This window comes from Palaemon carinicauda, chromosome 15 (genome assembly GCF_036898095.1).
Source record: "Palaemon carinicauda isolate YSFRI2023 chromosome 15, ASM3689809v2, whole genome shotgun sequence".
NCBI lineage: Eukaryota > Metazoa > Arthropoda > Malacostraca > Decapoda > Palaemonidae > Palaemon > Palaemon carinicauda.
The window spans coordinates 44,245,249-44,259,509 of record NC_090739.1 but is presented as its reverse complement, the minus strand read 5'-3'; positions in this window follow the sequence as shown (position 1 = coordinate 44,259,509).

The following is a 14,261-nucleotide window of genomic DNA, read 5'->3' as shown; positions in this document are numbered from 1 at the left end:
CCCAGGTGTGAGCCTTGTTTGTTAGCACTGGGGAAACGAAGAGGAGGGTCACCAGGAATACCATCTCGGCCTGGATCCGCAAGGTGATCCACCTGGCCTTGAGTTCTGACCCTCCTCCGTCCCGGCGCCCTAGGGCGCATGATGCCTTCAAGAAGAACTTTTCGGTGATGCAGGTCCTGCAATCTGGGGTGTGGAAGTGTCAGACCACCTTCACGGCCCACTACCTGCAAGACGTGACACACAGGAGGCTCGATACGTTCTCTATCGGCCCTGTGGTGGCTGCACAACAGCTGGTCTAACCTCAGGCTCCTAATTGGACAAGTAGTAGAAGGTTGAGGGCATCGTCACCCGGTTTTAGTCTGTGTGAATGAAAAGATCTGTCTGGCCCTTTTCTTTTCTTCATCCTCTCCTCCCTTGGAGAAAAACAGCATCCTGGGTCCTTTGCACAGCTGACCTCGAACCTCTGCAGGTAAGCCATGCTTCCTTGTGTTCCTAGTATTAAGTTGTAATACTATCATGTCCTCATACCCTGACGAGGTGGTATTGGGTAAGTCCTAGCCTAGATTTCCTTCTAAAGAACTCCAGGTCAACCTCCTAGGACGTGTCACTGCTCACCTTCACACACAACTTACGTAGGCCGCCGCAGCCCCTCAGCTGCCTGCGAGGCGCAAGGGCCCCAACCCTTGAGTTGCTCTATGAACTCGGGTTTGGGGCCCCCGGGCAAGCCAAAGCCAGTATGGCAGGGGACTTACCTCCCTTCCTAAGGGTTAAGTCACCCCATGTAAATAGCGTGGTTTGTATTCAGTTACGGAACAAATGACAAATTCGTAGATAATTTGTATTTTTCCTAACGCTACAAACCTTAGCTATTTACAGTTATGTGCCCGCCAGCCCTGTCCCCCAAGATAAGTCCTACCTCTAAGTAAAGTGAGCTAATCACTGGTGTGTGTGAGGGGGAGGGGTAGCTAGCTACCTCTCCCTAACCCCCGCTAACTAGCGGTGGGATAGGAAACCCTCGTTAAAACTTTATGGCTCGTCATTTCAGCTAAGCCGAAGTAATTATCCCATGTAAATAGCTAAGGTTTGTATCGTTAGGAAAAATACAAATTATCTACGAATTTGTCATTTTACCCTGTACTTGCCTCCAAATAATATTTTGTATGATAATTTAGTAGAGGTGATTCAACAACTCCCTCAATCTTTTAGCAAACACGAGGAGCAATATTATATCATCAATTGTGGAAAAGGAGGATAACACTTCAGATAAGTACCCTGTTATACATTGATCTTTCAATTGCAAGCTCCAACTGCCTTCATGGTTTTGAAAAGAGAACGTTAGATGATTGGCATACTAGTGATCATGCTCCAATTATTATAAATGCAAACAGTAATCCACCTTTGCAAAGATTGCCACGATAGAACCTTGACAAGGTTCTATTAATGGGAAATCCTCTGTCATTCTCCAAGATATTTTCTCAACACTATTTGTAGATGATCTCTCCATTCTCCCTATTATTTGCTGGAGCTAGAATAGCAATTGTTTAGAGAAAACTACAACTTTCAATTGACAAAATTATTCTGTTGGCTGATATGAATGGGTTTAAGTTTTTGACAAGCAAAACTACTGTTGTCCATTTCTGTTGTATCTGGGGAGTACATCCAGACCCTGATATGTACATCAAAGGTCAATAGACCCCATGTGTAAGGGAAGCTAGGTTTTTAGGCTTGATATTTGATTGCAGGCTGACATGGGTTCCTCACTTAAAAGCATTAAAAGTAAATTTTCTTGATGCTTTGAATATTTTGAAAGTTTTGTCCCATACATCATGGGGGCAGACCACAAAACTATTATAAAGGTTTAAAAGGTCTTAATTTTTTCAGAAATTAGTTATGGATATGAAATATACTCCTCAGCCACCTGAAGCTGGCTTAAGATATTATATCTATACACCATACTGGTATCAGATTGGTAACAGGAGCATTTAGAACTTCGCCTATCCCAAGCCTCCTTGTTGTCGCTGAAGAGTTACCTTTAAACCTTTACCATAAGTCTTTTATTATTCGGTATTGGTTTAGGCTGCAAAGACTTCCTAATTTTTTAGCATATTAGACTAGAAACCTTGTAAGGCACATAACATACTTTGAGTTGCACCCAAAATCTCCTCTACCTTTTGGTTTTTGGGTGAAACAATTGGTATAGTTATAACTAAGGTTATTCCATTTAAGATGTCATCAAACCCTCCATGGAAATTACCGGAGATATCTTTTTGTAAATATTTTATTAGTGTTAAAAAGAATATGATTGACTTAGTTGCCAGGTCTCTTTTTATGGAACATGTTGCAGAAGACAGGAAATCAACTTTTTCTATATACTGATAGCTCCAAATCTGAGGTTTGCATTGGATTTGGAGTATACAGTAAGGAGTTTAATTGTAGAGGTGCACTTCCTCCAATAGCTTCCATATTTACTGCCAAACTATATGGAATATTAACCGCTATTGAGAGAATAGCGTTGGAGGGTAATTTTACTATTTTTAGTGATGCAAGCATTGTCCCACAAGCTTTAGAAATTTTTAATTCCAGTAGCCCTTTAGTTTTGAAGATTTTAGAGTGGCTTTTTATTATTGGACTGAGGTATGACAGTTCGGTGTTGCTGGGTTCCGGCACATGTAGGTGTGTCTGGAAACGAGAAGGCAGATTTATCGGCAAAGAATGCTGCAGCTGTGTTGCTACCAAGAAGTTATCCCATTCTCTGTTATGATTGTTTACCCAACATTATGAATTTTATTTATAATTTTCAACGACATTGGGATAGTTTAGTTGAAAATAAAATGAGAAATAACGAAAGTTATATCCCCTTGGAAGTATAACATACAGTAATGCCCAGAAAATAGGAGACTACTCTTTGTTGTCTGTCGCACTCGTTTAACACATGAATTTTTGCTAAGTGGCCAATACCAGCCATATTGCGACGACCGTTTAGTACCCCTGACAGTGTGGCATTTGTTGATGGGATGCCCCACTTATGGTACCGAAAGTAATAGATACCTGTTTGAGGCTCGAGGTGAGGAGGACAGGTTCATCCTTGCCAAGATTCTTGGACATGATGTGTCATACTATGCTAGTGGTATTTTTAGATTTATTTCAGAACAGATCTTCTGATAGTCATTTAACTTTTATAATGACATCTTTGCACATATGGGTTTTAATTGAATATTCATTTATTCTTTATGTATAATAATTGATATCGGCATCAATGACCATTGATGTTAGGCTGTCAGAAAACTTCAAATCAATCAACCAATCACTTCGTCTCTGGGAAAGTAGATACCAATTCAAAGCCCAGTGCTGTGGACTGACTACCACTCCCCAAATGTTCACACCAGTCTGTTGAGCACTTTCAACCAGCACTCGTCTACCGAAAGGTCTTGGCGATTGACCGTTTTCGCCTTTCTACTACAAAGGAATTATTTCAGCATCGAGAGAGACCCTGCCCCTTTTCTCGATCTATGGATTAAGATATACCAAATAAGGTTCTATAGGACTCCCAGACAGACCACCTTAACATTAAAGCTATGGGGCCTCCTGGCAAACAATCATAGCAAAAGAGTAAGCATAACTTCTTATACTGCCTTCTCAATCGGCAAAGATAATACCTTCAGAGACTTACCCTGTTGATGAGAAGGCTAGTTCCACATAGCCGCCACCTCAGCAATGTCACTTATAGTTTCTGAAGTTTTACTGGTTTACAACCAGAGCTCTCACACCTTTGGATTGAGTGACAACAGAAATATGGAGCAATCTACCCTAGCAGTTGCATGACGAGCTCAGTTGTAAGTACTTCTCTGACTATCTTTGCTCCACAGATAAAGAAGAGAAGTGATGAGGCGCCTACTTGAATTTCCTCCTGTCTAGAGGATGTGATTGACAGAAGGATCCCACTTGCTTCTCAGCCTACCGGGAATGCTTACAGAGCTTCTACTTTGATAGATTTCCAAAGGGTATGATGAAGCACTTGGTAGCTATAACGGTTGATTACGCTTCCCTTCATGCCCAAATTTACAAAGGTGTCCCCATTCACAGGACTCCCAGACAGAGAATGGAACAGCTTGGATTACCTTAGCTTAACAGCTATGGGGCCTCCTGGCAAACAATAATAGCAACAGTGTAAGCACAACTCTTCCTACACTGCCTTCTCAGTCGACAAAGATAATACCTTCTGAGACTTTCCCTGTCGATGAGAAGGCTATTTCCACATAGCCACCTCCCCAGCAATGTCTCCTATAGTTTCTGAAGTTTTACTGGTGTAACAACCAGAGCTCTCCTACTTTTGCATTGGGTGACAAAAGGAATATGGAGCCATGTACCTTAGCAGTCGCATGATGATCTCAGTTGTGAGTACTTCTTTGAGAATCTTCATTCCACAGATTAAGAAGAGAAGTGATGAGGCGCTCACTTTAATTTCCTTCTGTCTAGACTCGGATGTGATTGACGGAAGGATCCCACTTGCATCTTAACCTACTGGGAATGCTTACAGAGTTTCTACTTTGCTAGATTTCCAAAGGGTATGATAAAGCACTTGGTAGCTATAAAGGCTGATAACGCTTCCATCTGTGCCCAAATTTAAAAAGCAGGTGCAGTTTTGTGAGTAAGAGACGTGATGCAGCTGTGCAAGGTTCTTACAGGCAAGAACACTGTTTGAGCAAACACTGTCAATCAACAGAGTCCTGATGTAAGGTTTTAGGGTATTCCTACATCACTGAGTGGCAAAAAGGTTTAGTTTCTCACCATCATTCATCCTGCTTGCCTTGCAATTCTATAAGAAACTTTGTGATTGTCCCAATTGCAGACTGTCAGCGAAGTTTGAAGATGCCTTCTAACAACTCTGTGAACCTTAGATGCTTATGCCTTTCGGTCTCAACTTTCCAGTCTCTCCGATTTCCCAACAGTCCGTGGAAGACATTGAGATTCAGAAGGACCCTGATCTCCCTAGCAGCTGTTCATCTCTCTTCTTTACTGTGGATCTTTTATCGGGAAATGCATCAATTTCCAATGAAAAGATATTGCTTAGTCTCCAATCCAAGTGTTCAACTTGGATTCAGACCTAGACTCTTCAAGGGAATCGACTAGACTATGTATGAGCCAAGGTAGACGCAGTCTTTACCTCCCTAAGTGCTGAAGCTGCTTATGTGTTTCCATGAATCCTCAGGTCTTAATTGGATCCTCTCTAACTTGTGTTAATCCCAGTGAAGAGAGTGTGAAAACAGCATATATTTTCCTGTGACACTAGCCATTCTGAAGTAATTGTAGCCGACATTCCGGTCTTACCATTATTGTCTTTGGTGAACAAATAATGTGGCCATGGACCTAAAATTACAGCAGCCTTTCTCTCCTCCCTAAAAAGTAGATTAGTGGGGTAGGAATGACGTACCCCTCTTTTCTTTGGGGGGGGGGGGAGATATTGTTTCTTCATTGCAGAAGGAATGAGAGATTCTGAAATGTTTTATTTTGGCTTCATGGGAATAATTGGACACAATTTTCCACGAGGGGACCACCCCAAACGTAATAACATGAAGCCGGAATATTAGATCTGCCGAAATCTGGAAGCACCAGGCAACATTTACACCCCACTATTCATGTAAGTATACCAACAAGTCTTTAGATATATTATCATTGTGATCCGCGGTAGCTGCTCAGCAGGTTATGTAGCTTAACTAGTTCCCATGGGACAAGAAGCATCTTGTCTAAGATAATGGTAGGAATGTTAGTCTATGATTAGAGGTGGAGTGTCTGGCCCTTTTCCCTGATTCCTTCCCCTCTCTTGGGGTGCAGCAGTCATTCTGTTATTGGCGGATCAAATGTTGATGCGGGTGAGCTTCCATATCAAGCATATGTTCTATACAGTACAAGTCAGTTATAAAAGTATATCCCCCATCCTCCTTACAAGGGGGAGGTTGGATAGAATGTAGGATACATTATGTCTAATTGGCCATACATTGTGACATCATATCCATCTGAGGATATGCTTTAGGTTCATCATTGACTATCTGTCAGCAGACAGAAACCTTTTCCAACCCATGAGGATATATTGTCAAGTGTTGGGATGTGATAGAAATCGACACTCTCTTACCTCTATCGGGTCCAAGTATATTGACATCCCGGGATTTTAAATCCGCCAGTACAGTAAGGTTATAGGGGCTTCCTCTCCCCTTCAGGATGAGTCTCCTATTAAAGAATGAAGGTTTGTATTTGTGTATGAACAAATCACAAATTTTAAAAGTAATTTGTAATTTTTCTAACTCTACAAACCTGGGGCCTTTAAATTTCACATCCTGCCTCAACCACCCTGCCAGCCCTAGGTGAAGGTCAAAGTGGTTACTCAGCGTACTAGCTTGTGGGGAGTGGGGCTTTCTTTCCACCTGTCAGTAACTACCGACACTTTGTTATAAATTTTAATACCTGAAGTTCCAGCCAAGCTGAAAGCATGCTTACATTAGAGAACTCAGGTTTGTATAGTTATGAAAAATGCTAATTACCTTAAAGATTCGTGATTTTCTTTTTATCCTACCTAGTAACCCAAGTTTCCCCATGTGGCATAGATTATTGTTGGTCACAGTGATGCGTGTAATGCATTAAATGCATTTCCAATGTATGTGAAAGTCAAGTTTGTCAAAATCTCATCTAAAATTAACATAGAAACTCCCATTAACTTGCATACTTCATCATTTTGGAGACTGTGCACCAACTTGACTTAGATTTTTCCTCTGAGTTTTCCAAGAAATCAAGTTCTTCCCTCTCAGTCTTGCTTTAAGGCTTTGTGCGAATTTTTTTGCTACAGCAGAATCAGGGCCTGACCTGACCCACTCGGACCTTGCCTGTACTACTGTTGGTGTAATTGATGACAACCAGTGGCCTCCCATTCACACAAGCATGAAAAGGGCACCATCTCTTCATGCTGAGAACAGTCACCAGTTGAGAGCACTAATTGTGCCTACACTCCTTCCAATGCAGGATGTCCAAAGTCTATCAGAGAAGGATGTGACAGAACTTCAAAAAGACATGAAGATTTCAAGTGTGCGCAAGCACCACAGCCCTCACTCATTCTTCCATAGAATAGTTCTCTGATGAGATTAACTCACATCCATGTCTGAAAACTAAGGTACATGTATGTGCCACCGAGGGCATCCAAGCATCCAATTTTCATATGAAGAACACTCACATTAGGTTGATCTTCATTATTGCACAAGCGGGGAAAAAGCTAGCTCTTGAGATGAATCTTCATCCATGAGTGCGTGCACCTCAGAACACACTGATGCTTCTGAAGAAGAGCTAGCTCTAGAGGTGGACCCCAAAGTGGGGTTGCTCTTCCGATGAAGAGCTCGCTTATGAAATGGTTTCTTGCTTCCATACGCTCGGCAAATTTACCCCCAACCCACCTATAGTGTTAAAGGTAAATGGTCAGCATGTGATTGCAGCAACTGAGGTTAGCAGTGCCTTGGCCGATCATTTCTCCAGTGTATCATGCAAGTGTGAAGCTTCTCCTGGTCACCAATATAGAAACATTGAAAAACAGAAAATGCTAAATTTTAAAACAGAAAAGGAGGAATCTTACAATGTTCTTTTTGCTGAAAGGGAATTTGATTCTGCATTTGCTACTTGCTGTGATTCAGCCCCTGGACCTTATGAAATTCCATATGCAATTATTAAACATGTATCTATTGATAATAAGTTATTTATGTTAAGCATTATCAACAGACTATTGCATGTTCGTAGTTATCCAAGTGTTTGGGAACTAGCCATTATTTTAGCATTTTTAAAACCTGGTAAGGATAAGTTTTTTTGCAGCAAATTATCAACCAATTGCATTGACAGCTTTTTTATGTAAGATCGTGTAGAAGATGGTCAATGCAAGACTGGTGAGGTATCTAGAGAAGAAAGGTAATTTATCATGTATCCAGTGTGGATTTAGAAAAAATGCACTCAACAACTGATTTGTTGGTATGACTTGAGTCCTCTATTTGTGAAGCCTTTGCTTCCAAACAGCACCATGTAGCAACCTTTTTATTTTTGAAAAACATACGATACTGCATGGAGATATGGCATATTTGAAACTATTCATAATTTGGGATTGAGAGGAGAGCTACCATTGTTTATTCAACACTTGTATCACATAGATTTTTTTTCAAGTTGTAGTAGGCGAATCTCTAGAGAGGAAATTTCAGAGTAGTGTGCTAAGTGTAATCCTATTCACACTAGCCATTAATGGGATATCTTCTGTTATTCCCCAAGATATTCTCTTAACATTGTTTGTAGATGATCTCTCCATATAATTTTCTGGAGCTAGAATGGCAATGGCTGAGAATAAACTACAACTCTCAATTGACAAATTATTTAGTGGGCTGATATGAATGGCTTTAAGTTTTTGACAAGCAAAACAGTTGTTGTCCATTTCTGTCATATTCGGGGAGTACATCTAGACCCTGATATGTACATCAAAGGTCAATGGATTCCATATGTAAGTGAAGCTAGACTTTTAGGATTAATATTTGATTGCAGACTGAATGGATTCCTCACTTGAAAGCCCTAAAAGTAAAACATATGGAGTCTCTTGAATCTTTTAAAAGTTTTGTCCCATACATCATGGGGGCAGACCTCAAAACTCTCTCAAAATTATACAAGGCCTTAATTTTTTGAAAATTATATATGGGTGTGAAATATACTTCTCAGTCACTCCTAGCAGATTAAAGATTTTAGATTCTATGCACCATACTGGTATTAGATTGTCCACAGAAGCCTTTAGAACCTCTCCTATCCCAAACCTTGTTAACGCTAGAGAGTTACCTTTAGACCTTTACCTAAAGTCTTCTATTGTTTGGTTTTGGTTTAGGCTGCAAAGACTTCCTAATTCTTTAGTATATCAGACTGCAAATCTTTTGAGGCATTGTAGATATTTTGACTTGCACCCAAAATTTTCTCAACCTTCTGGTTTTCAGGTAAAACTGTTTTTTAAACAGTCTTGATATAGTTAGAAGTAAGGTACTTCCATTTAAGATATCATCAACCCCTCCATGGATATTACCAGAGATATCTTTCTGTAAATATTTTATTGGCATTAAAAAGAATATGACTGACCTAGAAGCCATGTCTCTTTTTATGAAACATGTTGGAGAACATATTGAATTGACTTTTAAATATATCTGATGCTGGCATTGGATTTGAAGTATATAGTAATGCTTTTAATTATAGAGGTGCACTTCCTCTAACATCTTTTATATTTACTGCTGAACTATATATCATACTAATCGCATTGAAAAAATAGCGTTAAAAGATAAGGACAATTTTACCATTTTTAGTGATGCAAGAAGGTTCCTACCAGCTTTAGAAGTTTTTAATTCCAGTAACCCTTTAGTTTAAAAGATTTTAGAGTTGCTATTTATTGTTGACTGAGAGGTATAACAATCTGATTTTGTAAATTTCTGGCACACGCAGGTGTGTCTGGGAATTAGAAGACAGAGTTACTAGCAAAGAATGCTGCAGCTGAGTTGCTACCAGGAAGGTATCCCATCCTCTGTAATGATATTTTACCAAGCATTAAGAATTTGTTTTATAATAATTGACAACAGCATTAGCAAAGTTTAGAAGGAAATAAGTTGAGAGAAATAACAAATGTTATATCTCCTTGGAGTTATAGCATGATGGACCGAAAGTGGGAGACTACTCTTTGTCGTCGCTGCATTGGTCATACTCGGTTAACACACGAGTTTCTCATAACTCTGCAACACCAGCTATATTGCGATGACTGCTTGGTACCCTTGACAGGCACTTGTTGACCTAATGCCCCACTTTTAGCACCACAAGAAATATAAATCTGCTTGAGGCTTGAGGTGAGGATGGAAGGTTCCTCCTTGCCAAGATTCTTGGACATGATTTGTCGTACCATGCTAGTGGTATTTTGAGATTTATTTCAGAAGCATGTCTTCTGTGTAACTTTTATAAGGACATCTTTACTTTTATTGTTTTAAATTGAATGTCCTTTTATTCTTTATTTATAACAAGTGATATTGCTGACAATGACTTTAGATTTCAGGATGCCAGAAAACTCAATAAATCAATCAATCCATAGAACATTGACATTTTATCTTCTCATGTTAGCCTTTGCAAAAAATGCCAGTGAGTTAAAGTGTGCAAGAAGAGCTTGCCCTCAGATCAAACACCTACTTGTCAGCATGGGCAAGGTCAAGAAGTGAATTACTAAGAGCACCTTTCCTATTGGATTCTGAAGCTCATTGATCAAACACTTAATATCCCCCTTTTGGGCAGTGCAGATGACCCAGAGCTCATAGCATGAGGGTTGTAAGTACATTCCTGGCGTTCAGAAGGAACTTTTCTGTGGCGCGGGTGCTACAAGCTGACGTGTGGAAGAGACAGATCACCTTCACTTACAAGACGTAACCCACAGGACCCTAGGTACGTTTACTGTAGGGCCTGTGTTGGCCGCTCAACAAGTTGTATAGCTACCTTTTCTCCCATGTGGGAGTACTAGTAGTTGGTCGAGGCCAGAAGTTACAACGTTGTTAGTCAGGGATTAATGTAAAGAGACCACTGGCCTTTTCTTTCTTCATCTTCCCCTCTCTTGGGACACAGCCTCTGAAGACTGTAAGCTGGCCGCTATCCAACTGCAGGTAAGCTCCATTTTCATTTAGTTTCCTGACTATATCATTTATGTATTCTTTTACATCCCCAACTTCTTAGTGAGGGGGAGTAAAGCCATAGCTGGGTCTCAGTGTGCATGAGTGTCAATCCTCTCTATACTTACCTGGATAAAGTCACAGTGCGAGTTTCCATCCACTCGCCATGTTTGCACTGGCTGTCAGCCTTCTGGCATTAACATGACAATGGTTCATGAGGTGTCAGGATACTCATCCCATGCTCTATAGAGCTCGGATTTGTTATCTTGGGGCTAATATCTTCAGCCAATTAGAGGAGGACTTCCACCCACCTTGGGGTAAGTCTCCTACATAAAGAACGAGGGTTTGTGTTTGTGCAAACAAATTACAAATTTTGAAAGTAATTTGTATTTTTCCTAGCTATACAAACTTGAGTTCTTTACACATATTTGTCCGGCCATCACCTTCCCCCTAAAAGTCCTGCCTGTGATCAATAGTGAGCTCAGTTGCTGGGTGTGTGAATAGGCGGACTGGTCTACGCCCAGCTACCCTCAACTGGCGAGGTGTCATTGACACATATTAAAGATTTTATAGCTAAACCTGAGTTCTTATCTTTAAGTTACACTTCCTCCCTCAACCCCATCGAAAGTCCTAGGTTTAAGGTTAGCCTAATGTGGCTACTCAGTGCGTTGGGAGTAGGGTAGGGCATCCTCGGTATCTGATAGTAACTACCGAGACCTCGTTATAAATATTAACAGCCAAGTTCCAGCTATACTGAAAGCATACTCCTAGTAAAGGAATCAGGTTTGTATAGTTATTAAAAGTACCTAAAGAATTGTGGTTTTTTTCCTACTTTGTCTTTTAAGAAGTATGTTTGCTATTGCTGTTTGGTTGTGATCTAGATTCCATGTGTGGACATGTGGGCCTGGCTGTAATTGTGGCAGATTTATGAGCCAGACTAATGTGGATCCCCATCTCTTATGTCCTTTGTGCAGTGACATGACTGCTTGCAGTCATTCCCCTGTGACTAGTGTTAGTTTTGGCCTCCTTTGCAGTGATTTGAGTATGGTTGGAAGAGGAAGAAGTCTAAGAGAGACTTTGACATCAGAGGTGACTATGCCTAAGCTGCCTCTGAAGAAGCTCTTTAGCACTCTCTATTCTCTTTCCGGTACTCGAACTGCTGCACCTTCTTCAGCTTCCTCTCGACCTGAGCCCTCTAGAGGAAAATTGAAGAAGGGAGAAACCCCCAAATCTACCCTCTGAGCATGCTTCAGGGAAGGTAGTAGGAGTATTACCTACCCATGGTGAAAGTGACAACCCCCTCCCCCTTTGAAGTTCAACTGCCTTTGTGAGAACTAATGAAGATTTTGTAAAATTTTGACCTGGGGAACTTGTGTCGCTCTTCAAGCTCCAATGGCGATCCTTCTGCTGAGAAGTTACTGAATGTGTTAGCAGATGCTAGAATCACCAGGATTTCTGCTGCTCTGTCCTCCTCTTCTGCTACTCCACCTGTGGAAAGAGCACGAGATGAGACAACCATTGAAGAGTTCTTGCTTGATATAGAAGATGATTTCCGCTCCTCTCCTGTGGTTTTGTTGCCACTAGCCAGGAAATTTTCGACTTTGACATCTGGCAAGAGTAAGAATAAAAGTAATAACAGCTGTTGGGGAAACAGAAACCTTTAAAGTTAGTGTTGGATTACACTAGGGACCAGTGTTAAGCCCGTTTTTACTTGGGGCTGTCATGTATGTGTTAAGAGATTATAAATGAAGAGTTGTGGGAGTTACTATATGCAGATGGTATGGTGATTAATGCTGAAAATAAGGAAGACTTAAAGAGAAAGGTTATAGTGTGGCAAATGACTTTGGAGAGGGCAGCTTGAGAGTAAATGTGGATAAAACTGAAGCTACAGAGTTGGCACAAAAGTGGGTGACCCGGTTTTACCCAGCTGAGTTTTTTCAATAAAACACACTTTTATCCATTTTACTTTTTTTTCTTTTTTTTTTTTCAAACAATATTCTCATGAATTCATTGTAATATGAGCCTGCATCATAGACATATACAAGCAAAGCTTGATTTTTTTTTATACTGTACTCTATAGAAAAATAATAATGATATATCTCAGATATTCTTCAAATTCTGTTCTACTGGTGGAGGGGCATAAGCATTTACAATTATTTTAATTTAATACTTTATGAAGAATCATCCACATTAATGTAGCACAATCGGTTACTTGATCATAGCATAATGTTATTCATTACTTTATTAAAATCTTAATGTAAGAGAAGCAGACTCTCTGGCCTTTGCATATAGAATATTATTGACTCGATGCATAAATCATGTCAAACATTAATAGCTTTCCTAACCAATAGAAAGAAACTACCTGAATATTTTTTTTCAAATTGAGATTTTATGCTTTGGTATGCTTCGTACAGAATGATCATTTAACCAGTGAACCTACAAGCACAAGTGAACTTAAAAGCACAGTATATTTTATGATGATTAGCCAATAGTTATCTCGGGGACTAAATTTTCTGACATTTCATCACTGCTTTTGTCGTCATCTTTGTCATTTACTGTCAGGCACTAATGCCTGTAAATTTGTACGAGTGTTGTGTCCTTCTCCACACCAAGTCTGTCTGTTTCTCAACGTTGACCACACATGGCCAAAAGTTGAAAAAAAAATCCTCTCAATGGATGCTGAACCAGAGAAACAACTTAATATAAGTCTTTGAGATATTGACAGAACCTGCTTGTGAGTGTACCTTTCTCTGTTGTTCAATATTCCATAAGCATTCACTATTTGCCTGGATTCTATTTGTACATACTTAGTACCGTTGGTTCAAACATAAAGTAGGGAAAATATCACGATCTTGAATCCTAAATGCTGGAATACCTGGTAGGAAAGTGAATCTTGTGTACTTTGATCCATTTTTTCATGCTTGATCCTTGTGTTATGGATTAAGATTATCTCCAACACTATTAGGGTCTATTAGATTGGCAACATAAAGGAAAGGTTGTACTGCCTCTTGCATCCTTGATTTAACGGAGTCCTTATGTGGTGCAAGAGAGTGACTTTTGAGTAACTAATTTCATGTATCTGTTGCAAAGACAGAATGGCTGAATTACTTTGCTGCTTAACAAGGGCAACAGATACGTGAGGAAGTTGTTTCTGCAGCTCATCAACTTCTTTGTAGAGATGAATATTGTTCAGAATTTTGCTGATGCTGTGGGAACTTTGTGCTAAATGGATATTTCAACATATTTGTAGGGTAACTTTGTTACATATGCAGTATTTAAGCCAGTATTTAAGGTAAATTATGCCAATTAGATTGTCTCATATTACCAAATCTCAATAAGAGAAGTAATATCAACAATACTATTTTTTAATAGAAGACTATTTGTTAGCATTAGATTTATGAATAAGAAGAAGAATGGGAAATATGTGTAATTACACAGAATTTTAGCAGAAAAGGCCCCTCCTATGGTCCAGCACTTTGCTGCACTGGAGGGGCTTGACAGTCTCAATGATGAGTTGGGCAATGGTGGTGAGGTGATTATTAACCCTAGCAGGTTCAACCCTACCACTAAGGC